This window comes from Rattus rattus, chromosome 2 (assembly GCF_011064425.1).
Source record: "Rattus rattus isolate New Zealand chromosome 2, Rrattus_CSIRO_v1, whole genome shotgun sequence".
NCBI lineage: Eukaryota > Metazoa > Chordata > Mammalia > Rodentia > Muridae > Rattus > Rattus rattus.
This window is the reverse complement of record NC_046155.1, coordinates 137,815,954-137,842,383: the sequence shown is the minus strand read 5'-3', so window position 1 is coordinate 137,842,383 and position 26,430 is coordinate 137,815,954. Positions and strand designations below refer to the sequence as shown.

Below are 26,430 nucleotides of genomic sequence, written 5' to 3'. Positions count from 1 at the left end.
AAGTATAAACTTCAATCTAAGAATAATAATTTTCATGAGAAATCAAAAACCAAAAGTGAAATAAGAAATAAGTAAGTTTTGCCATACCGTAATTTACTATAGTGACCACCTCCAGTGTAAAATTCTTAGGATGCTGAGAAAAAGCATGGCTTTAGTGCTCTAATTGCAACATCCCTGATCAGCATAGTCAGACTCTTTATGAGAAATAAATGACATAATTAAATGAAAACATCAGCATAAATTAATGAGTATTCTTAAAGCTATAAATATGTATTTATGATTATTTAAGACAGATGTTCCACTATGTTCATAGCAGCCTTATTCATAATAGCCAGAAGCTGGAAAGAACCCAGATGTCCTTCAATGGAAGAATGGATACAGAAAATGTGGTACACAATGGAGTACTACTCAGCTTTCAAAAACAATGATTACATGAAATTCATAGGCAAATGGATGGAACTGGAAAATATCATCCTGAGTGAGGTAACCCAATCACAGAAAAACACCATGCCATGCACTCATTGATAAATGGGTATTAGCCCAAATGCTTGAATTACCCTAGATGCACAGAATACATGAAACTCAAGAAAGATGACCAAAATGCGGATACTTCACTCCTTCTTTAAAAGGATAAAAGAATACCCCTGGGAGGGAATAGAGAGGCAAAGTTTAGAATAGAGGCTGAAGGAATACCCATTCAGAGCCTGCCCCACATGTGGCCCATACATATACAGCCACCAAACTAGATAAGATGGATGAAGCAAAGAGGTGCAGGCTGACAGGAACCGGATGTAGATCTCTCCTAAGAGACACCATGGGAATATGGCAAATACATAGGCGAATGCCAACAACAAACCACTGAACTGAGAACGGGATCCCCGTTGAAGGAATAAGAGAAAGGACTGAATGAGCTGAAGGGGCTTGAGACCCCATATGAACAACAATGCCAACTAACCAGAGCTTCCAGGGACTAAGCCACTACCCAAAGACTACACACATGGACTGACCCTGGGCTCCAAATTCATCTGTAGCAATGAATAACCTAGTAGGGGTACCAGTGGAAGGGGAAGCCCTTGGCCCTGCCATGGCTGGACCACCAGTGAGTGGGATTGTTGGGGAAAGGGCAGTAATGTGGGGAGGATGAGGAGGGGAACACCCCCATAGAAGGGGACGGGGAGGGGGAGGGGTTAGGGGGATATTGGCCTGGAAACCAGGAAAGGGAATAACATTTGAAATGTAAATAAGAAATACCCAATTTAATAAAGATGGAAAAAGATTATTAATAGAATATATATGTATATATATATACATATATATATACACACACATGCCTACGCACATGCATATGCGAGTGCACACACACACACACACACACACACACTCACACATATCTATCACACTTCATTTACTTTAAAAAGCCAACATTTCTCAAAATTATTCAGGGACAAAGAGCATCCCATCTAATGCTAAGATATATTACTTTTTGTTCTATTGTCAAACTCTTCTAAACATCATAGGAATTGCCATACGATCCTCTACATGGACACAATATTTAGAGAGAGAAGGACAGTTGGAGAACTAGACCTTTCACTCATGTTTCGAAACTTAGCACAAACTCAGCATCACTAATATTAAGTATTTTTGTGTTTCTTAAAATTACCACAGAGAAGCTGCTTTCAAGAGGTAGAGAAGGTTATAAATTATGCTTGCAGCCAAAGTTGCTAGTACATGAGTCACTCAGGTGGTGAGATGTTTGAAGACATGAAGAGCTCTTGGAGCCAAGCAACTGAGGCTTGGCAGTTTGTGACAGAGTTGGTGTTTCTTTCAGTGTTATCACAAGTTCAAGTGTGGGCTGGCTAGCTTATTGTAGAGTTGATAAATGCTAGAGTCATTAGAGACAAAAATATTAATTGAAAAATATTTCTATAGTATCTGACTGAGGTAAACATTGTAGGACATTTTCTTAATCAATATTTGATGGGGGACAGTCAAGCCATTGTTGGCAATGCAGTCTATGTGCTGGTGGTTCTACATTCCTAACAAAGCAGGCTGAGCAATGCCATAAGAGCAAACCAGTAAACAGCACCCCTCATAGAGGTCTACATCAGCTTCCACCTCAAGATTATTGCCCTGTTTGAGTATTTTCCCATACATATTTCAATATTGTACTCTTATAGGGGAATGTAAGCCACATAAACCCTATATACCATGATGAGTCTTTAGTTACAAAGTTTCATCACAGCAAAAGTAACACTTAAGACAATGTACAAAGGGGCATATTCTAACACATGTGAATAAAGCATAGAGGTAGACAGAATTAAATCCAAGGATTATAATTCCATTTCTTCCCCCAGTGCAGGGGGATGTCATGGGGGTAATAAGGAGGGGTGGATGGGGGGACACCCGTATCGGGGAGGAGGAAGGGATAGAAGCTTACAGATATGAAACTGGGAGGGGAAAAATCTTTGAAATGTAAATAAAGAAATTGTCTAATAAAAAAAGAAAAAGAAAAAATATAATCACGCTTCTTCTACACTAATACTAAGACACAGAATTGTGTCTAATGAATGCAGCCATATCCAATATCTGATGTGTTGTTAAAGCAGAACAAGCTAACTAACTAACTAACTAACTAATTAACTAACTAACTAACTAACTAACTGTGTGTGTGTATACACTAATCACAACACATGACCTACTTAAATATATTGAACATAATTTCAAAATAAATAACAAATAAATTATCAAATTCAAAAATATTTCATACTGTATCATGTTTTCCCATATATGCACAATAATATATTATGTGAATCTGAATTGTTATTATACAGCAGATATAGTAAATCAACATGTGTGTGATAACTTTCATTCTGATCAGATTATGCCAGAAACTCCTTGCCATGATTTTCCCACATGGTTTTCCACAAGACTGTCTTCTATGTGGGTCTGATACATGAATGATGCATCATTTCTCAGGAAAGTATAATAATCTTCCATAATATTTGTATTTACATGTATATCAGTTTCAAACATATTTTATTTATGAAGCAATCTCTAGAAAACAGTAGGTATGTGATTATTTCATTTTAATGGATAAGTGAAAAAAATGTTACACTATCAGATCAAATTTAAATCAGATATATAAAAATCTGCACCTCATTATTAGTTAACTATTTTCTATGAAATAACATTTCTTAGGAAAAAACATACAGAATCAGCAATAGTGTACTAGGAATTCCTAGGAGAAAAACACTTGCAAAAATTTCAACAATATTACAAAATTATTAAATTGACTTTTAGTGATGAGAATTATTATTGAATAAATAACTAGTGTATATAATGGATGTTTATAACTTCATGCTATATATTCATGTGATTATGAAATCAATCTTACTTTTAAATGTAGTTTGCACTCACCCTTTACGTTTCCACATCAATGTCTTTCTTAATGCCACCAATCTCATCCATGTAGATATTAAAATGAAGGAAATCTCCATCCTTACATTATTCTATGGGAGAGATAACACATATATGTATCAACAATGAACCACTCACATGTCACACTTTACAGTAAGTGCAGAAATACAAAGGAATTACCACTCACTTATAGTATAACAGTGACTTCCTGGAATCCATGTACATTGTGTAAAGTAGGCTTTATGAGCATTTCTAGATTTCCATAATTAATTTGTCCCACAGTACCTATGTTTTCCCTCACCCCTAGTGTCTCCTTCTCTATCTCTTAATGTGGTAACATTTTTTTAGGTTCCTGTGTTGTCACTTCCTGCATACATATAAAAAGCATTTATTGAAATCAATGGTTTTGAAAAAAAGGCAAAATTATTATAGAAGATGGGCAAGATATTGGATAAGGGATTTGGTAAATTGATGATAGATATTAGCTTTATTATATACATGAATGAAAATATCAAAGAATAAATTTTTTAAAAACACTAAATAGTATTAATCTGACATGAAATTTTCATTAACTGCATTTCTAATTCATGATAAGTTATCAGCAAACTATGAACCCCAGGGTGCACCCTTAGGAGTTGATGGACTTTTAATGAGTCACATGTCTGAGTATCTAAACATATTTATGCTCAGACAGAGCAATGGCTACTTTTTAATGACTACTCTTTCAATGAAAATTACATAAATATTAGTGTAACCAAATATTCCTTTTAACTTCCCATTTCAGAGTAAAAGATTTTGAGAGCTTAACAATATACTGTTCTGAGATAACAACATATTAACATAAGCTTATATTTAAGTTTAAAACAGTTTAAATAAAAATTGATTTGGTGAAACAGCCATCTGATAATTGAACTACAGAAATTATAGATTACAGCAATCACTATTTGAATTCATATAAAGTCATATATCCATGTAACTCTTGGTTATCCAGTTAACTTTGTTTTAAAAGGAGCATGTAACTTCCTACATTATATCCTAAAGGCTCTGACTCCTCCATTTTCCTCAAAATAGCCCATTCACACATGTAGTTCCGTGGTCAATTCCCAATGTAAAGATTCTATTGGCAAGACAGATCATATTGGAGTTGGTCCAGTAGTCCTCACAGCATATACAGTGCATGCTGAGGAAAACTGTACTGTAACTCCAACTTAATTACCATGAGATCTGCTGGAAACTGCCAGTATCTTGAAACCCAGGATGAAAGAAAAGACTTTGAAAAAGATGCTGTGTACAATAGAAAAGGATGTGACCCTTCTACTCCCCTCCAGTCCTTGTCACTATCTAACCATAACTTAACTGTCACAGGTAGTGTTATTAATCCATAATTCCTTTAATTTTCAACATGCAAATTTCTTCCTCAGAGGTCTCTAAGTTATGAAATACTTCCTTTGTTGTATGTGCTTTCCTGAATTGTCTCTAATATATGTCGCTTGACCACTAGTACTAAACTTGAATCTGTATCCTCTCAAATATTCCACAAGAAAGGATATTAGGGAAACAAAATTATTATAGGGCACTGGTTCTCAAATGGTAGGTTATGACTAATTTTGGGTCACACGACCCTTCCCAGGGAGTCATCAAGACCATCAGAAAACACGGGCATTAACATGACAATTAATAACTGTAGCAAAAATAAAATTTGAAGAAGCAATGAAAATATTTTCATGGATTGAGGCCATTGTAGCATAAAGGACTATCTTTAAGACTCGGAACATTAAAAAAATTGAGAGCCCCTGAGAGCACCGACAGTAGTCTCAAGATGATATTAATAAATATTATTGAAAGTAGTTCATGGTCTCATAAAGTCACTCCAAGAAATTTAACTGTATTAATATACATGGTTTACCCCACTGAAGTGACTGATGGATACAGATAGTAATGATCACATACTACATACTAAGTGAAGATTACAATTCTAAACAAATTGGCCCTGAAAAGAAACATACAGGCAATATTATACAGACTGAACAGTTCATATGTAACAATATATACGTAGGCATATGCATGCAACAGCAATTAGTGAAAAAGGAGGCCAGAAATATGCAGGAACATGTGAAACAGTATATAGAAGATAAGAAGAGAAAAGAAACAGTTGACATATTGTAATTTAATTATATTTTCAAGCATAAAAATATAAAAGAGAAAGGATATTTTGGTAGAAGTCTTCTTTCCATAGGTATATGGACAAGTCTGTACCCACACCCAATCCCAGATAATAAAGGATGCAGAAGGGATAGAGTAAACATATGTATTTGCCACAAAGCACAAAAATATAAACCATAGCTTGAAAAAAAATCTGTGAAACTCCTTGATGGAATCAGGATGGAAATAAAGTATAATTTGACTATTATAGTTCTATGTTCTCTGACAGATGGAATTTGAGTTTCATGCAAGAAAATGATGAAAGAAGATCCCATCCCTAATTCAGAAACTCTCTCTAATTGATAGATAAAAGCAAATGAAACATTATTTTCTCTAACAGATTCTCAATGCATATATAAACAGCTATGAAGCACAGGGCCCAGAAGTCCATATTCCCACAAAAAGCACTCAAGGCATTGTTATAGGTCCTCTTTCTTATAATGCTTATCATAAATAGTAGTGTACATAGATATTAGTGTACCCAAATATTTATCAGGCATTTTATTTATTTCTTTGTATATACTTAGTTCCCTAACCTATACCTTATCTTTTCTGGTTTTGTATTTTTATGGGATTTCTGTGAATCTGAGCATGTGTATCTCATACTTATGTGTTTCTTGTCATTTTTCTTTAACCACTTTTCTTCTGTATGTTTACTTATTTAAACCTACATTACTTGTCTTTGTATTAGTAGTAATAGGAGGATGATGCGGAGGATAAATCTTAGCAGTAGAATCCTATGTTTGCTTATCTTCTAACAAAATACAGAGAAAGAAAGAATGTAAATTGAGGTGTATAGGTTAGCATGAAATATCGAAAGTGGCAGCAGTTGGGAGAATGACATCAAAATATACTGTATGAAATAAAGTCATCAATATACGGAACCATCCTATAGTGGGTATTTCTCATTATTGATTTTAGCTCTAAGCTTTCAGAATCTCAGGTAGCCAGGAGAGAAATGTACTTAAATAGCATTTATTTACTTAGTCAGTCATGAAGGGAATATGAGGAACAGCATGTCTTCAGTCTGTTAGATATTAAAAGTTGAGATTAATCACTCTACTTACAGATAAAGTCAGGACCAAAAATTGGGCAAAAAGGGATATCTAAAAGGAAAAGCATTGACCCCAGCTGGAGGAATAATTCTCAACTGATGAAAAAGGTATAGAATGACTCTAAGGATAAATTTTGGGAATCCCAATATGCCACCCCCGGTAATGACACTTCTATTGGCTCTGTCTCCTATAACTCCCAGAAGCACTCCCCCTTCTCTACTGAGCATCATGTAGTTAAGCCCTGGCTAGAGCCTGGAACCAGTGAGAGCTGAACTCCATCCAGGAGAATGACTGGCAAAAACCCTCTCTTCAGGAATTTATATTCACTCTGTTCACCTGTGACTGCAAGAGTGTGCACATTCATATAGAGAATGGAGTTAGGACCAAGAGAGATATCTCAAACCTAAGGATGGAGATCAAAAACCTACTGTATCTAGGGAGATTTCTGTCAGCGCTGATGTTTCACCTGTCTCTCCTCTCACCCTCTGTCACAGCAGAAGCAGAGAAATTGAAAGTAAAATGGATAAAATATAATTGAATGTGGACTCTGGCTCTAATGAACATCAAACCAAAGAGTCAGCCAAAACAGGAGCCTGCGCATGTGTCTGTCTACTTGGAACTAGACCCTGGCTGCTAACAAGAGTTCATTTTTTCTGGACTATTCTGACTTTGATTCTGGGATGACAAGTAGAACTTGCTGAATACTCTTTGAAATCTGCCTGTTTTGATTTCTCTCAGTTCTGGAACTATATGCATGAGCCTTCTTCACCCTCAGTTATAACTTTATGTATATTAGAGTGCCCTGCAAAGAGCTGATTGCATTAAAGGAAAAAATTATGGTTTTGAGTTCTGTGTTCCTGGAGTGTCCTAAAGTGGCAAAGAAATATTTCAAAAGGTATTTTAGAATAATAATTCTGTCAAAGTTTATATAAATTTTAACCATTCTCTACATTATTGTGTGTATGTATTTGTATATTTATAATGGTCACATGGCATCCATAGGATAAACTCTACTATTGCTTCCCTTGTGCCTTAATTGAATAAAAAATTTTATTAACACAGATATGCAAATATTTTGTGTTTCTAAAATTCCTGAGCATACAATATTCTAAAGCCAATTCCCTTTCTCTATCACTAAACTATGACAACCTTGAGAAAGCCTGTTCTTCTGTGTATATGTGTATGATATGTGTTTGTGTTTGCACAATTTTTATATGCAGACGTGTGTTTTTATCTCTCTCTCTCTCTTTCTCTCTCTTTCTCTACCCCCTCTCTCTCTCTCTCTCTCTCTCTCTCTCTCTCTCTCTCTCTCTCTCTCTCTCTGTGTGTGTGTGTGTGTGTGTGTGTCTGCTTACATTCAATTATGGGTTGAGGATTGAACCCACGTATGCGTGTAGGTACCATAAAGAGTACAAAATCTACTGTTGTTCCTCTGGTGCCTCAATTCCCTAAAATATTTTTTCAACATAATTATATTAATGTTACACATTTATTTAAAGCTACTATAACCTAATATGAAATTCTCTGTAGCTTTAAGCACTATTGTATGCTAATTCCAATAATCCTGCCTTCTTTTTGTGTATGTGTCCATGCATGCATGCACATGTTTATGTACATGTGTGCATGTTCATGTATGTATAAATCTGTGTATGAGGGAACAACTCTTATTTTTACTTTTTAAAGATTTATTAATTTTTGTGTATGAATTTTCTATCTGCCCTGAAGAGGGCATCAGATTCCACTATATATGGTTGTTACCCAAAGGTGGTTTTTTGAGGATTGAACTCAGGATCTCCGGAAGAGCAGATAGTTATTTCAACCACTGGGACATCTCTCAAGCCTCTTTTGTTATTTTTGATAGTATAATGTAAGTACAACATTTCTTCCTTTCCTTTCCTCCTTAAAACACCTTCATCTACTACTATACATACTCCTTCAAATTTATGACCTCATTTTTCAAAGAATTGTTACTGAAAGCATATATAAATATATATATATATATATATATATATATATATATACAAATATGTTCACAAATATTACTTGATCAGTCTCTTAATTGTATCTCTTAATTGTATTGTGTTGTTAAAAGCACAACCTCTCTAATTGCATTTTGGCCTGATCAGAAAGAGCAATAACTTGCTTAGCACAAGAAAGCTAGGTAAAGACTCAGAGGTACTAAGTCATAGTTACTGTAGGAGAATCAAGAACTACAAATGTATTAAATGACTATAGTCTCCAATTATATAGTATGTATAGAATTAAAAAATTAATAACAGAGGAATCTGAAATGGATGAGAACCACTTAAAGAAGTGCTAAAAGTCCCTAGTTATCAGGGAAATGCAAATCAAAATGACCCTGAAATTTTACCTTACACCAATCAGAATGGCTAAGATCAAAACCTCAGGTGACAGCACATGTTGGTGAGGATGTGGAGAAAGGGAATTGCTGGTAGGATTGCAAACTGGCACAACTGAAGAGTTAAATTTCAAAAAGTTAGTCATAAACAAGGTCCGGACTACCTGAGGGAGACTATAGGGCTTGCCGGACCATTTGGAGCTGAAGAGTTAAAATAAAAACTTCATAAAAACTGCAAAAGAACAGCAGATAAGGGGGCAGGACAGAGCTGGCCTGAGATGTGCCCGGCCAAGCCTAAAAACAAGGTCAAGGGATTGTTCCAGGAAGGGGGGGGGCATCCAGACGGATGACGCCCTGCTCTACAGATAAAGATAAGACGTTCTCCTATATTGAGAACACCCCAGCCCGCACGTACTGCTTGCAGATGAGACCTTGTACCCATTTCCCTTGCTGATAACCACACGAAACCTCCTGGCTTCTCCTATATAAACCCCTGCCTGAAGAGGCTCGGGGCCGATTCCTCTGTCTCCTGTGTGAGATACATGTCGGTCCAGGATCTCGTTAATAAACGCTACCTCTTGCTGTTACATCAAGACCGGTTACTCGTGATTCCTTGGGGCACCCCATCCCATGATTGGAGCAAGAGACACGTCCCCGTTTAGGGGTACGCTCTTTCATATGGGGGCTCGTCCAGGATCGGAGTGTGACCCCCCGGAACCCCGAATGCCACTTGGATGTACATTAGTGTGAGTGCTGGAAAGCGGCCGCTGTGTGTGTGAGTGTGTGTGAATTAAGTCTTGTAGTCTGTGTTTTTTTTGGTACCGGTTTAATGTCTTGGTGCACTGTCTGGGCAGAAAAAGGATTCCTGCCCTGTGCACGGGTGGAAGAAGGATTCCCACCCTGTAGAAAGCTAGCTTGAGAGTGCACTGTCTGGGCAGAAGAAGGATTCCTGCCCTGTGCACGGGTGGATGAAGGATTCCCACCCTGTATAGGCGCCTGAGAGTAGATGCAGGATTCCTACTCTGAGAGCAGATGCAGGATTCCTACTCTGGGAGTAGATGCAGGATTCCTGCTCCAAACAACCACCCTTCTTAATTTTTTTTTGACAGTGGACAGGGGGACGCCCCGGTGCTACAGGCTCTGGAAGACGTTCCAAGAGCCGAACATAGTCGGGAGGACAGTCAAGGAGATCTGACTGTGACTTTCCGGAACCAGGGGGACGGAGAGCTCCTCCTACCAAGGCGGTCCTATTTTTCTTCACCATGGGACAGTCTGTGTCCACCCCGTTGAGTCAAACTTTGAATCATTGGTCAGAGGTTAAAGCTAGACCTCGAAATTTATCTGTGGAAGTGAGAAAGGGATGCTGGCAGACTTACTGCACATCTGAGTGGCCAAGGTTTGGAGCAGGCTGGTCACAGAGGGCACCCTAGACAAAGCTATTATTTTGTCAATTAAAAAGATTGTTTTTCAGCCTGGACCTGGATCTCACCCGGATCAGGTCCCCTACATCGTGATATGGGAGAACCTCGCCTCCAACCCTCCCCCTGTGGCTGAAGCCCTCGTCCCGGGCATCCCCATTCCCGTCCTCACACATATTGGTAGCCCAGGAGCTGCAGACGGAGAAGAAGATAACTCCTCGAATTTATCCTGACATCGAAGGTCTTCCAGATGAAGATGAACCCACACCTGAACCCACACCGTGGGCGCCCAGTCCTCCTCCACCCCCTTATCAACACAACGAATCTGAGGGCCCCGCGACCGGTACTAGAAGCCGGCGTAGAACAAATATAGTGAGTAAAAAAACTTAATTTTGTGGATCCCGCTCTAGTGGCAGTGTGTTGGTTGATAGCCAACGTTAATTTTTTTAAAACATAGTGTTTTATCTGTGCTTGTGCTCGAAGCCCACACAATAGGGGAAAGAGAAACTGGCTGCGGAGCTGCTGCAACAAGCATGGGGACTTCTCAAGTCTCACCCAATTTTTCTGGCTCTTCAAGAGCTGTTTAAAAGAAAAAGGCTTAAGGTAAAAAGAAACACTATAGAGAGATTTCTTAGTGAATTGCTACATCTTGGTTCGCTGTCTCTGGAAATCTCACGGTAAACAGCTGTGATAAGCTGGGAAAGATTTAAATTTTGCTTGGGAGCAAAGAACTTTAAAGGGACAGGCTACATTAGAAATGCTACAGGAGGAACTATCTGAAAAGGCTGAGAGCGAGGTGGGAGAGGACTCTAAGAAAAACAAGGACAAGAAAGGAATTTCTGACATTTGCTCACAGAAGGAGACCGCTCATTAAGAGAAGTTCTTTAAGGGAGCCTGCCTTATCTGCTGGCCCTATTCCAAGAGAGGAGTCAGTCTCCATCATTAAATTACTTTTTTTCATTGGTCATCATTAACATGGAGAGTGCCTTTGATCCTATTCCCACAGCAGCCAGTTCCTGCCCCTGTGGTCAAAATGCCCCAGGTTGGGGGACAAAAAGAGCCCCTAAAATAGTTTCAAAGAATCTACAACAAACTGTAAAGAATTTTGTTTTGTTTTGCCAGTCAAGATTTAGAATTCAGGCTTTGGCGGTGACCAAGGTCAGGATTAATGTTTTCTTTTCCATGGGCCTTTAATCCAGTGAGACAGTTTGGTAAAGGGCTACTACTGAGGTCCTGATAGCCCCAGGTGAACTGGTTATGATTCTTTTGTCAGCCACCTGGCATCTAGCAACCAGGTTCTAACCATCTCTCCATCCTTTTGTTATTAGTTGTTACTAAAAGCCTGGTGTCATTTGGAGGCTGGTTCTCTTGAGAGGCAAAGCCACAGAGCGGACACTGAAGAGAGATACTCCTTGAGGGAAAATCTAAGCTTGTGTTTATTTATACAATGGCCTTTTTGTCCAAGAAGGCCTCCTGGTTTAGCTGTGTGACTAAATGCTGTTTGCCCTCTTCAGTAGACCTCTATTCTCAAGATTCTCTTGTTTTCTCACCATCCCATTTAAGATGCTTGTTAGTAACTGTTACAGGTCTTCTTTACCACTGAGGAAAGACGGAATCCTACTGGAGGCCAGAAAGAATATTCCAGACACGGATGGAAGGCCCTCACTTCTGCCTGTTAACTTCAATACGCCTAAAGGTAGGGAGTGCCAGGTCTGCCGCCAGGCTCCAAGGGTGGGTCTCAGAGGGGCTAGAAAATGCCCCACCAATTTGGCTAAGATAAAGAAAGGATATAAAGAAAAAAATTACAGAAACTTGAAGGGTTAAGCTAAGTTGCTGAGAGTTAGTGTAAGTTACAGAAAAAGTAAAGTTACAGTGTGCTTAAGTGGACAGCATCTAATAGCTGTAAAAGAAGATACAGAAGATATGAGAGAGACTGTAGAAGAGAAAGAGGAAAAAAAGGTAAAAAGAACAGGAAGCTAGAGAAGAAAAGAAACAAAAAGAGGAGGTTAAAGAGCTAAAGAGAGATAAGAGACAAGAGAGAAACATATACCGGCCACAGTAGTTAGGGAACCTAGGAAGATAGTACCTGGCAACAGAAGAGAATTCCTGGCTAAAGATCAATGTGCCTAATACAAAGAAAAAGGACACTGGGTCAGGGACTGCCCAAGAAAGAACAAGAGGGGCCACTGGAGAGCTTCTTGGTCCTAGAGTGCTGGCTATGTACAGAGATAGAAGAGAAGTGTGGATACAGGGACCCAATGCTCTGTGCTCCTATGCCCCCCGAGTGGGCCAATATCCAAAGACCTTGAGTGCAAGGGGCTACTGACAACAAACAATACTTATGGACTGCCTGAAGAACAGTGGACCTTGGCGTGGGCTGGGTAACCCACTTGTTCATGGTCATCCCTGACTGCCCCTATCCCTTGCTCCTGAGAAATTTGCTCTCCAAAATGGCTTGCGTGGACTGAAATGGCTGGGTGAGGCCATGTATATGCATATCTACAGACTGTGTATGTAGAGCTTAAGACCTGTCTCAGTGCACCAGTACCTGATGCTGGGAGATGTGTGTGTCTTAGTCCTGTTCTGCCTAGAACACATCACTCCTGCCAGCCGGGCACTAACAATTATCACCCAATCCAGGACTTAAACTGTGGTAGAGTGGCTGATGTTTTGCCTTTAAATGAAATGTCCCAGAAGATGGGACCACTGGTCAGCTGCCATGGAGACAGTCTGGTCACCTTGCTGCCCAATCCTGACCTGGAGCCACTGCAACATGAGTGTCAAGCACTGGCAGAAGCCCATGGGTGGAGAAAAGACCTCTGCCACTGGTTGATTGACCCCTGCTGAAAGCCGAGGCTACCTTGTCTACAGATGGGAACAGTTCTCTTCATGAAGGTCAGAGATAAGTGGGTGCTGCCATGGTGGACAACACAATGTCATCTGGGATGGCTGAACCTCAACCCCCCAGCACATCAGTGCCGCAGATGCCTTTGCCATCTCTTAGATGCCCTGGTGAAGCCAGCAACTGTGAGTACTATTCATTGCCCAGGACATCAGGAAGGAAGAGATTCAGTGGCATGGGACAGTAACAAAGCAGATAAAGTGGCTCGGGAAATGGCTATACAGGAGCCTATCCTGGTTACAGGCCTACAAGAGACAGCCACTGGGAACTGGGATTGGACTAAGGGATGGCCTCACTTAGAATGTACAACAGAAGAAAAGGCCCAAATTGCTTAAACAAAAAAAAAAAGACAATGGCACTCTTGAGAAAGCTATACTCCTCAGAGAACAAAGAAAAAAAAAGAAAAACTCACTTTGCCAAATACAGAAATGGACTCATTTAAGAGATAAAAAGTTTGCCCAAGTAGTTAAGTGTATATAATAGACTTTAAGATTTTAGCCAGAGAGACAATAAAAAGTATAAGGTATGTCAATAAGTGAATACTTAACAAGCAAACAGGGCAAAGAGACCTAGAGAGTTTAGTGAAAAGTCGAAGTGAACTTCACTGAGATAAAACCAGAAAAATATGATCACAAGTGTCTCCTAGTGCTTGTAGATACTTTTTCAGGAATAGATAGAAGCTTTCCTCACCAAATGAGAGACAGCCTCTACAATCATCAAGAAGATACTGGAAGAAATCTTCCCCAGGTCTGGAATGCCCAAGGTAATCTGGTCAGACAACGGCCCTACTTTCGTTGCCAAGGTAAGCCAGGGTGTGGCCAAGTATTTAGACGTCGATTAGAAATTACATTATATTTACAGACCTCAAAGTTCAGGGCAGGTAGAAAAAAAAATAGGACTCTAAAAGAGACCCTGTTCAAATTAACCATGGAGACTGGCGCAGACTGGGTGACACTCCTTCCCTCTTGCTCTCTTCAGAGCAAGAAATACCCCTTCCAGACTCAGCTTTACCCCCTTTGAGATCTTATATGGGACCTCAGCTCCTCTGACTGTATCAGATGATGTTACTGAACCAACATGTCATAGTAATAATGATTTGTATGCCAGGCTAAAAGACCTACAGGTGATACGGAAAGAAATCTGCTCACAGCTGACAGCAGCCTATGCCCCGGGGACCCCTGAGACATTTCATCAGTTCCAGGTCAGAGACTGCAGATACACTGAGCCCAGACACTCGAGCCTCACTAGAAAGAACTGTACCTGGTGCTACTGACCACCCTGACAGCCATCAAGTCCCAGCCCTCACCAACAGCATACTAGGTGTTGGGGCTGAGAGCTGGGACCTAGAGGGACACTCAGATCTTCAAAAAGCTCCCTAGACTTAAGTGAACGGGAGGTTGCTATAATGCTCACTTGAGTGTGCTTTGGAAACAAGAATTTCATGTTTGCCCTGGGTTCCATCGGGATAGGTGAGGAGATAGGCTTGATTTAACATTACATATGTTAGTACTCCTAACACTTCTTGAGACTGTGCCTCAGGAATCACAATCTGTATAAGTTTAAAAGTTCTGAAAGCTGGTCATGACCTTGGTGTATAGGTTTAGATAGTGTCCAGATTAGAATCCTTATGCTAAAAACTTAATAAGACACAAAAGAGAGTTAAAAATTATTTAGGGCTATCTACGTGCTACAAGGGCAGCACAAGGACATCTGCTGTTGCCCTACAATACAAGGCTTATAGAGAATTCAGAACTGTCATTGACTCTGACCTCTAAGAATACCTAACCTCCCTCTCAGAGGTAGTCCTTCAAAATAAGAGAAGATTAGACCTGATATTCCTTAAAGAAAGAGGGCTATGTGCTGCTTTGAAGAAAAAAATGTTGTTTTTACCTCGATCACTCAGGGACCATTAAAGATTCTATGACTAAACTTAGAGAGAGGCTAGACAGGAGACGACGAGAACGAGAAGCCACTGATAGTTGGTTTCAAAGCTGGTTCAACAGGTCCCCATGACTTACCACCCTGTTGTCGGCCTTAGCCGGTCCCTTGATTATCCTCCTCCTTTTGCTCACTTTTGGGCCCTACATCATTAATTGCCTTTTAACTTTTGTCAGGGAACGGATTAGTGCTGTTCATGTCCTCATGTTAAGACAACAGTATCAGGCTGTACGGGCTGAAGAGCCTCTGGATGCTGAACTCATCATGTAGTTCTAAGATTAGAACTATTCACAAAAAGTAGAGGGGAATGAAGAGTTAAATTTCTAAAAATTAGTCATAAACAAGGTCCGGACTACCTGAGGGAGACTATAGGGCTTGCCGGACCATTTGGAGCTGAAGAGTTAAAATAAAAACTTCATAAAAACTGCAAAAGAACAGCAGATAAGGGGGCAGGACAGAGCTGGCCTGAGATGTGCCCGGCCAAGCCTAAAAACAAGGTCAAGGGATTGTTCCAGGAAGGGGGGGGGGCATCCAGACGGATGACGCCCTGCTCTACAGATAAAGATAAGACGTTCTCCTATATTGAGAACACCCCAGCCCGCACGTACTGCTTGCAGATGAGACCTTGTACCCATTTCCCTTGCTGATAACCACACGAAACCTCCTGGCTTCTCCTATATAAACCCCTGCCTGAAGAGGCTCGGGGCCGATTCCTCTGTCTCCTGTGTGAGATACGTGTCGGTCCGGGATCTCGTTAATAAACGCTACCTCTTGCTGTTACATCAAGACCGGTTACTCATGATTCCTTGGGGCACCCCATCCCATGATTGGAGCGAGAGACACGTCCCCATTTAGGGGTACGCTCTTTCACAACCACTCTGGAAATCAATCTGGAGGTTCCTCAGAAAATTGGACACAGATCTACCTGAAGACACAGTATATTACTCCTGGGCGTATATCCAAAAGATGAATCACCATACCACATGGGAGTATGTTCCACTACGTTCATGATAGCCTTATTTTTGATAGCCAGGAGCTGGAAAGAACCCACATTCATCATAACAAAAAAAAATGGATACAAAAAAATGTGGTTCATTCACACAAAGAAATGCTATCTGGCTATGAAGAAGGAGGACAACATGAGTTTTGCAGGTAAATAGATGGAACTAGAAAATATCATCCTGAGTGAGGTAACGGAGACCCAAAAGGACATGCATTGTATGTTCTCAATAATGAGTGGATATTAGCCCAAAAAAGGGCAGAATACCCAAGATACACTCCACAGAACTCAAAAAGGTCAACAAGCTGAAGGACCTACGTGAGGACACCTATGTCACACATGGTTGAGAGAAGAAAGCAACCACAAGAGGAAGGGTCAGAGGAACAGGGGAGGGAAATGGGATGGTGGTGGGAGGAGAGGTGAACATGATCCGGTATTGGGTGGGGGAAAAGGACTGAACCCCTGAGGGCCAGCACAAAGAATAGAAACAGGCAACCTCAGAAGGAAGGAAGTTAGGAGGACCCTCTAGAATGTACCAGAGACCAGGGAGGTAAGAGTCGCTCAGGAACCAAAGAGGGTGGACCCTAGATGAAATGCCCTACAGTGGGGAGCAGGAACTTATTGAACCCAGCTCCAGCAGAAATACATGGCTTCAAGTGTGTGATGAGGTGGCTAACCCACAGTAAAATCTCTGACACATAATTCTTCCTGTCTAAAAGATATGCAGGGATGGAAATGGAAAAGAGTCTGGGGAAAAGAAGGTTCAACAACAGGCCCAAAGTGGGATCCAGCTCAAGGGCAGGCCCAAGAACTGACAACATTACTGAGGCTATAGGGCATTCATAAAAAGGGACCTATCATGATTGCCCTCCTAAAGACCCAACAAGCAGCTGAGTCAGATGCAGATATGTTCACTCAACCTATGAACAGGAGCTGCTGACCCCTTTGTTGAATTAGAAAAAATGCTGGAAGAAGTTAAGGAGGGCAACTTGTAGGAGGACCAGCAATCTCAATTAACATGGACCCCCGAGATCTCTCAGACACTGAATCACCATCAGGCAGCATACACCAGCTGAGATGGGGCCTCCAACACATATAGAGCAGAGGGATCCGGGTAAGGGTTCAGTCAGAGAAGATGCCCCTAACCCTCAAGAGACTGGAGGCCCCAGATGGTTTAGAGGTTTGAGGGGATGGGTGGAGTGGACATCATTGTGGAGATGGGAGGAGGGGGTGGCAAGGAGGTATAAGATAGGGAACAGTTCTGGGTGGACTAGGAGGGGAATATAGTGATAAAAACTGTATGGTATTGGTACAAAGACAGGCAGATTGATAAATAGAAAACACTGAAGACCCAGAAACAATCCCACACACCTATGGCCACTAGAATTTTGACAAAGGAGCTAAAGCAACCCAGTGGAAAATAGATAGCATTTTCAACAAAAGGTACTGGTTCAACTGGAGGTCATCATGTAGAAGAATGCAAGTCAATCCATGCTTATCACCATGTACAAAGTTCAAGTCAAAGTGGATCAAGAACTTCCACATAAAACCAGATACACCCAAACTAAAAGAAGAAAAAATGGGGAAGAGCTTTGAACACATGGGCACTGGGGGTGAATTTACTGAACAGAACACCAATGGCTTATCCTCTAAGAACAAGAGTTAACAGATGGAACCTCATAAAATTGCAAAACTTCTGTAAAGCAAAGAACAATGTCATTAGGACAAAATGGCAACAGATTGGGAAAAGATCTATACCAATCCTATATCCAATACAGGACTAATATCCAATATATACAAAGAACACAAGAAGTTGGACTCCAGAATATCCAGAAGTTGGAAAGAACCAAGATGCCCTTCAACAGAGGAATAGATTCAAAAAATGCGGTACATCTAGACAGTGGAGTACTACCCAGCTATCAAAAACAAAGACTTCCCAAAATTCATAGGCAAATGAAATAAACTAGAAAATATCGTACTGAGTGAGGTTACTCATTCGCAGAAAAACACACTTGGTATGCACTCATTGATAAGTGGATTATTAGCCCTAAAGCTTGAATTACCTAAGATGCAATCCACAGACCACAGGAAGATCAAGAAAAAGGATAACCAAAATGCGATTGCTCCCACTCCTTCTTGAAAGGGGAAAAATATCCATAGGAGGGGATATGGAAGCAAAGTTTAGAATAGTGACTGAAGGGAGAGCTATTCAGAGCCTGCCCCACATGTGGCCCATATACATACAGCCACAAAAACTAGATAAGATTGATGAAGCTAAAACGTGCGTTCTGACAGGGACTGGATATAGATCTCTCCTGAGAGACACATCCAGAGCATGTCCAATACAGAGGTCAATGCTAGCAGCAAACCACTGAACTGAGAACAGGACCTCCTTGGGGGAATTAGAGGAAGGATTGAAAGAGTTGAAGGAGATTGCAAACCCATAAGAATAACTATGCCAACCAACCAGAGTTTCCAGAGACTAAACCACTACCAAAAGACTATACATGGACTGATCCAAGGTTCCAACTGCATATGTAACAGAGAATAGCTTTGTTAGGCATCCTTGTTAGTGGAAGGGGAAGCTCTTGGTCCTGCCAAGGTTGGACCCCCAGTGCAGGGGAATATGGGGGGGCAGTATGGGGGCATATGGGATGGATGGGGGAATACCTGTATGGGGGAGGGGGAGGGAATGGGAGCTTACGGACAGGAAACTGGGAAAGGGAATAACATTTGAAATGTAAGTAAAGAAATATATCCAATAAAAATATGATAAAAAGACAACCTGCAAAATCAGATAAAAATAATTGCAATTATACATTGGATTAAACACTGATGCACAGAGTATACATTATGTTCCAAAATACCGATGCCCTCCCCCCTACAAAAAATAGACCTGTTTATAAATTTCTGGAAAAAAAGAAATACAAAGTACCTACAGATAGATGAAAAATGATCAACATCACTGACCATTAGGGACTTATACGCCAAATACACCACAAACTCATGAATCCCTCTAGTAAGAATATCTGCTATGGAAAGACCTGTGGCTATAGGATGAGAAGAGAAACCTCTGGCTGTGTTAGCAGTCAACTTGACACATCCTCAGACCACATAGGAAGGAAGCCTCCATGAGGCATGGTTTCTGTGAGACCAGTGAGAGTGCCTGTAAGGGAAGTTTTTCCTTGTTTTAGTTAATTAAGGTGAGAAGACAGCACTGTGGCCAGGGTCATTCCGTGGGTCTAAGTTCTGGGCTAAAAGTAGAAAACCAAGCTAAGCAGCAAGCTAAGAACGTGCATTCTGTTCTGTCCGCTCCTAACTGTGGACGTGATGTGACCTCACGTTCTTGCCACTGTGACTTCCCTCTGTGGATGGACTGCAACCTGCAACTGTGAGCAAAACCAAACCCTTTCTCGCCTAAGAAGCTTTTTCTCGGGATGTTCCAGCCCGTCCAAGAAATGACACTTCAACAGAAACCTTCGTACACTATTTTTGGGGAGTTAACATTAGTATCCTATTATCATGATGAGCATTCCATGGTTAGTATTCAAGCCTCTGGGAGACTAAGATCACCCAATAAAACAGCAGCACCTCTGACTTTCAAGAGACAAAAGCTTGACTCCTCTCACCAGATAAGGTTACAAAAGCTGTTAGTCTTGCTGAGTTTTAAAAAAGAACTATATGACTTAAGTCAGTATACACAGTATCCCCATGGCCCATAGCAAAGTGAAAAAGATGGCTGCTGTAGTAATAGATATTGATAGGTGTATGATTTTATATAAAGTTTTATGAATTAAAAAAATAAAATGTAGTACAGAGCTAAACAAAGACTTCTCAGCTCAGGGATATCAAATGGCTAGAAATACCTAAAGAAATGTTCAGCATCCTTAGTCATCGGGGAAATCCAAATCAAAACAGCCCTGAGATTCCACCTCACACTAGTCAGAATGGTTAAGATCAAAAACTCAGGTAATAGCAAGGATGTAGAGAAAGAGGAACCCTCCTTTATTGGTAGTGGGGTTGAAGCTGGTAAAACTATTCTGGAAATCAGTCTTGAGGTTCTTCAGAAAACTGGACGCAGTACTCCCTAAGGACCCAGCTATACCTCTCCTGGGCATATACCCAAATGATGCTCCAACATATAACACGGAAACATGCTCCACTATGATCATAGCAGCCTTATATATAATAGCCAGAAGCTAGAAAGAACCCAGATGCCCTTCAACAGAGGAATGGATACAGAAAATGTGGTACATCTACACAATGGAATATTACTCAGCTATCAAAAACAATGACTTTATGAAATTCATAGGTAAATGGATGGAACCAGAAAATATCATCCTGAGTGTAGTAACTCAGTCAAAACTAAAAATAAGCACAGATGGTATGCATTCACTGATAAGTGAATATTACCTAAAACCTCGAATTACCCAAGATACAATCCACAGACCACATGAAGCTCAAAGAAGGACGACCAAAGTGCAGGTGCTTCAGTCCTTCTTAAAAGGAGAAACACAAATATTCATAGGAGGAGATATGGAGACAATGTTTGAAGCAGAGACTGAAGGAAAGACCATTTAGAACCCCCCCTAACTGGGAATCCAGCCCATATACACACAGCCATCAAGCCCAGACAACATTGCAGATGCCCGGAAGTGCATGCTGATAGGAGCTTGATATAGTTGTATCCTTAAAGGCTCTGCTAGACCAGGACAAATACAGACGTGAATGATAGCAGTCAACCATTGAACTGAGAATGGGGTCCCCATTGGAGGAGTTAGCAAAAGGATTGAAGGAGCTGAAGGGTCTTACAACAGCATAAGAACAGCAATACCAACCAACCACAGCTCCCAGGTACTAAACCACTACCCAAAGTATACACATGGACAGACTCATGGCTCCAGCTGCATATATAGCAGAGGATATCCTTGTTGGGCACCAATGGGTGAAGAAGCCCTTGGTTCTGCCAAGGCTGGACCCTACACTGTAAGGAAATGTCAGTGTTGGGAGGGGGCAAGGCGTGAGTTGTTGGGAGGGGGAACACTGTCATACAAGGTGGGGAATGGGATGGGAGTTTATGTATGGGAAACTTGGAAGAGGGATAACATTTGAAATGTAAACAAAAAATCAAAAAAAAAAACCCGACATGCAAATAAATAAATAAATAAATAAATATTTTTTGAAAGGAAAAGAAAATATCATCTCAAGTGTGGTAACTCAGATCCAAAAGGACATGCATGGTATGGACCCATTAATAAGTGGATATTAGCAAAAAATAATGTACACAATACAAGCGGAAGCACCCAAGTGACCATGCCTCAGTCCTACGTAGGAGCAAGAAGAAAGCAGTCATAGGGTGGACAGGGGCAAAGGGAGTATGGAACTTAGGAGTGATTAGGAAGGAGGATGCAAAAAGGAACATGATCTGGTATTGGGAATGAGGGACAGAACCCAAACCATGTGTGCCAACAAACAAAATGGAAACATGTAACCTCAGGAGGTAGGAGGTGGCAGACACTCTAGTATGCGCCAGAGACCTAGGAGGACTCAGGACTCTTAAATGAACTGCCATACAGTGGGGAGAGGGAAGTAGTGTTCATCTCCAGTAGAAAGACAGGACATTAAGTGGAGGGATGGGGTACCATCCCACAGACAAAATCTCTGGCTCTGAATTGTTTCTGTATAAATGAACTGCAGGTTCAAGATGGAGAAGAACCTGAGGGAAAAAAGATTTGGTGACAGGATCAAACTGGGATCCACACCAAGGGGAGGTTCCCAGGCCTGACAGTCTTACTGATGCTATGGTGTACTTTTAGACAGGAGCCTAGCATGACTGCCCGCTTAGATGCCTGTGGATTATTTTCTACATGCAGGTTAAGGCAGGCACAAGAGATAAGCTGGGACCTAAGATTGGACAGTGAAAAAGTAAGGTGGGCACAGAGTTTTAGAGAGGTGAGAGAGAGGAGAAAGAACTAAGATGGAGGAGAAGTACAATCCAGATTTGTGTGGCCTTCAAGGGCTACAGGTGTGAATATTTCATAAGGGATGGATTTTTATAGTATAAATTTTCTTATCCAGTTAGGCAGTTTATATCAATATTAATTGCTTCAGAGTTTATTATGTGGACATTTTGTGGGGTAAGAATTTACTGATAAAGATAAGATTGATAAACCATAAGCTTATTGAGTTTTGATTTTAATGAGTGACTGGGAATTGCAACTATAACCACAGTGGGCGGATGCTGGCAATGTGAGCAGAGTTCACAGCAGAGTGCCTAAGAGAGTGGCTGCTGCTGGGGCCAGAGAGTAGCTGGCTGTGACGTGGGCTAGCCATGGTGGTGATCACTTAGGTCTTAGAGAGTAACTGAAGGAAGCATGGGGTAGAGACTGTAAGCTTGGTGAGTCAGGTAGAGGCGTTTTGAGGGCTCTGGGCCAGAGAGTCTGCTGAGTCTGGCTAACTGAGAGGAAAATACCCTGTGGATACCATGTAGCCCTACATTGCTAGCAATAGTATAGGGTGGTGCATTCTGTTTTTAATATTTACTACAACAGATGGTGAACCAGGGTATCAGACAAGGACCCACTAAAACTTTAAGGTTATCAGCCTGAGAGTTAGAGTTAGAGTATTATTTATTACAGAATGTACAGCTTTGGTGAGTCTCTTCATCAGACATGCTGAACTGACCTGCTTGTTTTCCTGACCTCGGGGACTTTCAGCTGGATGCATTCAGGACAGAAAACAGAGGCTACAATAAAACACCTCAGAAATCCACCAAATGTGACACTCAATGTTGTTAATTCTTTGGTGTGGAGATATATTAACTCCTAACAGTCCCCTTTTGGGGATTCAAAGAAGAAATTGTAGGGTTTTTACCTCCAGGTAAGGTAATATGTTGTGGTAAGTTAGCCACTGGTCAGAAATTGCCTATTTCCTCTACAGACAAAGTATTATCCAGAAAAGGACACACTATACAGAATAGTCAACTGATAATCTCTGCCAAAGCAGAGTGATCATCCTTCAAAATTCTGTTACAAAAATCTGTCAGGTGATCCTGGGCTAGAAGGCTGAAGACTGATACACTTCTGATACACATGGCTTGACACATCAGTCAACGGCCTAAACTACATTCAATATACTTCTTGATAAGTTGAAAATCCACTGAAATATGGACATGATACAGAGAGTGAAAAATATTAATCAGCTTTACATTGGGAAATTCCTTACCATAATGTTATGTTATGTTATCCTGAAGATAACACTGCTACAAAACATATGAGTAAACATTATGATTTTCCCATCTTTCCTTAAGTGTCATCATTTCTAAAATCTTAGTTATTACAAGAGTATTAACATTTTGCTTGCTCAAAGCCATACCTCAATTGTTCACACTATTCCTGGTGAGTAAGTAAACTTATATCATGACTTAGAAGAAAAATCATCCCGTATACTATATACCTTGTCAGCAGTCCATGAAGGTGAAGTTTTAGATACTGCATGAAAGCTTACCACAGCCATGTTTTTGAACCTGTATAATTTCTAACTACATTTCAATTTTGTGTCTTTTCACACATATATAATGTAACTCTCATGCTCACTGAAAACTTCAGTTGAAAGCAGATGAAGATTAGCAGAGAATTAAGCAACTAGTCCAAATGCAAGTGTAAATAACTTGTGTTTCAAACACCAGTTGATAAATTAACACAAAAAAAGAAAAGAGGGAGGGGGCAGAAATCATATTATACCCAAGATTCAAAGAATTTGTGGAAGAGGTAGAAAAAGGTTGTAAGATCCAGAGAAACAATATACCTGCTATGGGAAAGTGTCTTCTTATTGCAACAGGAAAATTGGACCCAAAGTATCTCAAATAATGGGAATATCAAAGAAGATTTTTAAATGATATCACAATGTTCTTGTACCAATGTGAATTTGGGAAAATGTTATTAACTACACTGCTACATGAAGACCTACAGATAAGAAATAGAGGCTATGGGAGAGAGAATGAGATTTATCCTGGGAAAAGTCCCTTAATAAGTAATTAAATCTCAAGAAATTAGCTGAGCACACACATACCTATGTGTAATGCCTAATGGACATTTTAGTCAGTAATTAAACATGTCTAATTATGTTTTTATAAGAGTAGACCATGAACTTGGCAGCTAATGAGGTACAAAAAAAAGAAACTGCAAATGGACAAAAACAGTAGAAATTATGTGATGGCATTACTTGAATAATTTAATATGATTATTGAAATATTCATTAAAAAAGAAATATTCATTAAAATATATTTCAAATGTACATTGAAGGTAAATTAAATGAAGTTATGTTGGGTGAAACAATTACCACCTTGACATATTGTGACAGAAAATAAGAAACTCAGAGTGAGGAGTGGATTATTTTTGTGTATTAATGATGAATGCCATTTTCCTCCCAGTAACACATGTTACTGTCAATGTTATCAGTTACTCTCCACAAAATGAATATATTATGAATTTAAAACATTGAACTTAGACAAGATGATCTGGTTCCCAACTAGAAGATTTACTGGTCCTAATGAGCATCCACAACATTGAAATGTACTTCACACACTACCAGAAAAAGAAATCATCAATTTTGCTTAGATCCAACACAGGAAACCTATAGAAGTGACCTCTGTGTAATACATATATCATAGTGGTGATGCCACATATAATAAAGAAGTAACTAACAACTTAATAATTGGATTTAAGGGGCATTCCATAAGTTGGACGCACATCTGATACTGGTAAAGTTGCCAAGAATCTGAGATGCTATAGGTTCTAGCTTAAAACTGTTATTCGGATAAGGAAATGTATCAATAAAATGATCTCTAATGTCATTAATCAAGGTATTACTTAACCCTTACCAGAGAAGCTTCATTTTGTATTAGATAGGAAATGACCCAGAAACCCAATGTGAAGATACTTTGGATAATTTGGACCTATATTGGAAGTCTTCATCAAATCTCCCTCCTCAAGCATCATGGATTTGTGCAGAAGAGGGGGTGAAAAGATTGTAAGAACCAGACATAATAGATGACTCCAAGGAAAATGTCACTTCTATCCATAACAGACAAATAAATATATAACTGTACAGAGACAGTGGCAGAACACAGAAGAGCTTCACATATTCAAACCAGGCAAAATAACATGAGAAGTGGAAACAAAGTCCACCACTATAATGAAGCTTTTTGCCATTAGTACCCACTATTAGAGGGGAAATAAATTTTCAACAATGACTTGTCTCTGAGTCCAGGAAAAGCAACATGGCCACAAGTAGTTAGTTAACACAAAATAGACTCCATGTTTTGTTTTGGATTTGTGTGTTGACTTCTGCTTTTACAAAACCATCAGTGAGGAAGTGTGGTGGCCTCTATCTGCAATGGGAGCTGTGAGCTCCTCAGTATCTGGAGGAGCAAACATTACTTCATAAAGGAAATTGGACGCATAATGAGAAGTACACTGAGAATTTGAGTAATAAATCAAAAATATTACGGTTATATAGCTTTGTGGTGTTCATGTGATCAAAGCTCACTAGAGCATGAGTAAGAAGGGTCCTAAGTGTATGAGTTGCAGATCTGCCTATGTAATAGAGAGAGAACACCAATGAGAACTAACAAAGACTACTTGAAATTATTTTAAAATGGATTTATCATTGGTAAGGAATTATTCTTAAGGTAGGTATGGAAATACTTTCCTACAGTTTTTTCTTTTCCTGGAGAGATATAAGGAAATTTGTTTTTGTCCGTGTTTAACACAGATAACAGGACAGAAAAATTTAAAGGGTGCCCACATTTTCAAACTGGTGTACCACTGGGTTTAACAGGATTATATAGAGTTGCACATAATCATGTGTAACACAAAGGGAGCTGGATTACCACGAATCCAAAGCAGTGTGGGAGGAATCTACTAAAATCGTAGCCCTGTAGCTCTTTAACCAAGTTGAAGGCAACTCCAATAAAACTATCTCAATTAAAGTTTACTATTTGCAAAACTTGCCTTGTTTCCTTGTCTCTTCTTTATCTGAACTGACCATGACTCTGACACTGTTTCTAAATACCCCTCGGAGTCATAAAAATAAGAGAAGATTAAAGTTAACAAAATTAAAACTGTGCACACAAGAAC

General features: G+C 40.0%; 1 long non-coding RNA gene across 2 annotated transcripts in view; it reads right to left on the bottom strand.

Annotated features, from left to right (window-relative positions):
- LOC116892021 overlaps positions 1 to 26,430 on the bottom strand; it is a 71,523-nt gene that overhangs the window by 10,319 nt on the left and 34,774 nt on the right. For both annotated transcript variants that reach the window (XR_004386891.1, XR_004386892.1), the window contains exon 2: positions 3,418 to 3,509. This is a non-coding gene — a long non-coding RNA (uncharacterized LOC116892021). The remainder of the gene's footprint in view (positions 1 to 3,417; positions 3,510 to 26,430) is intronic.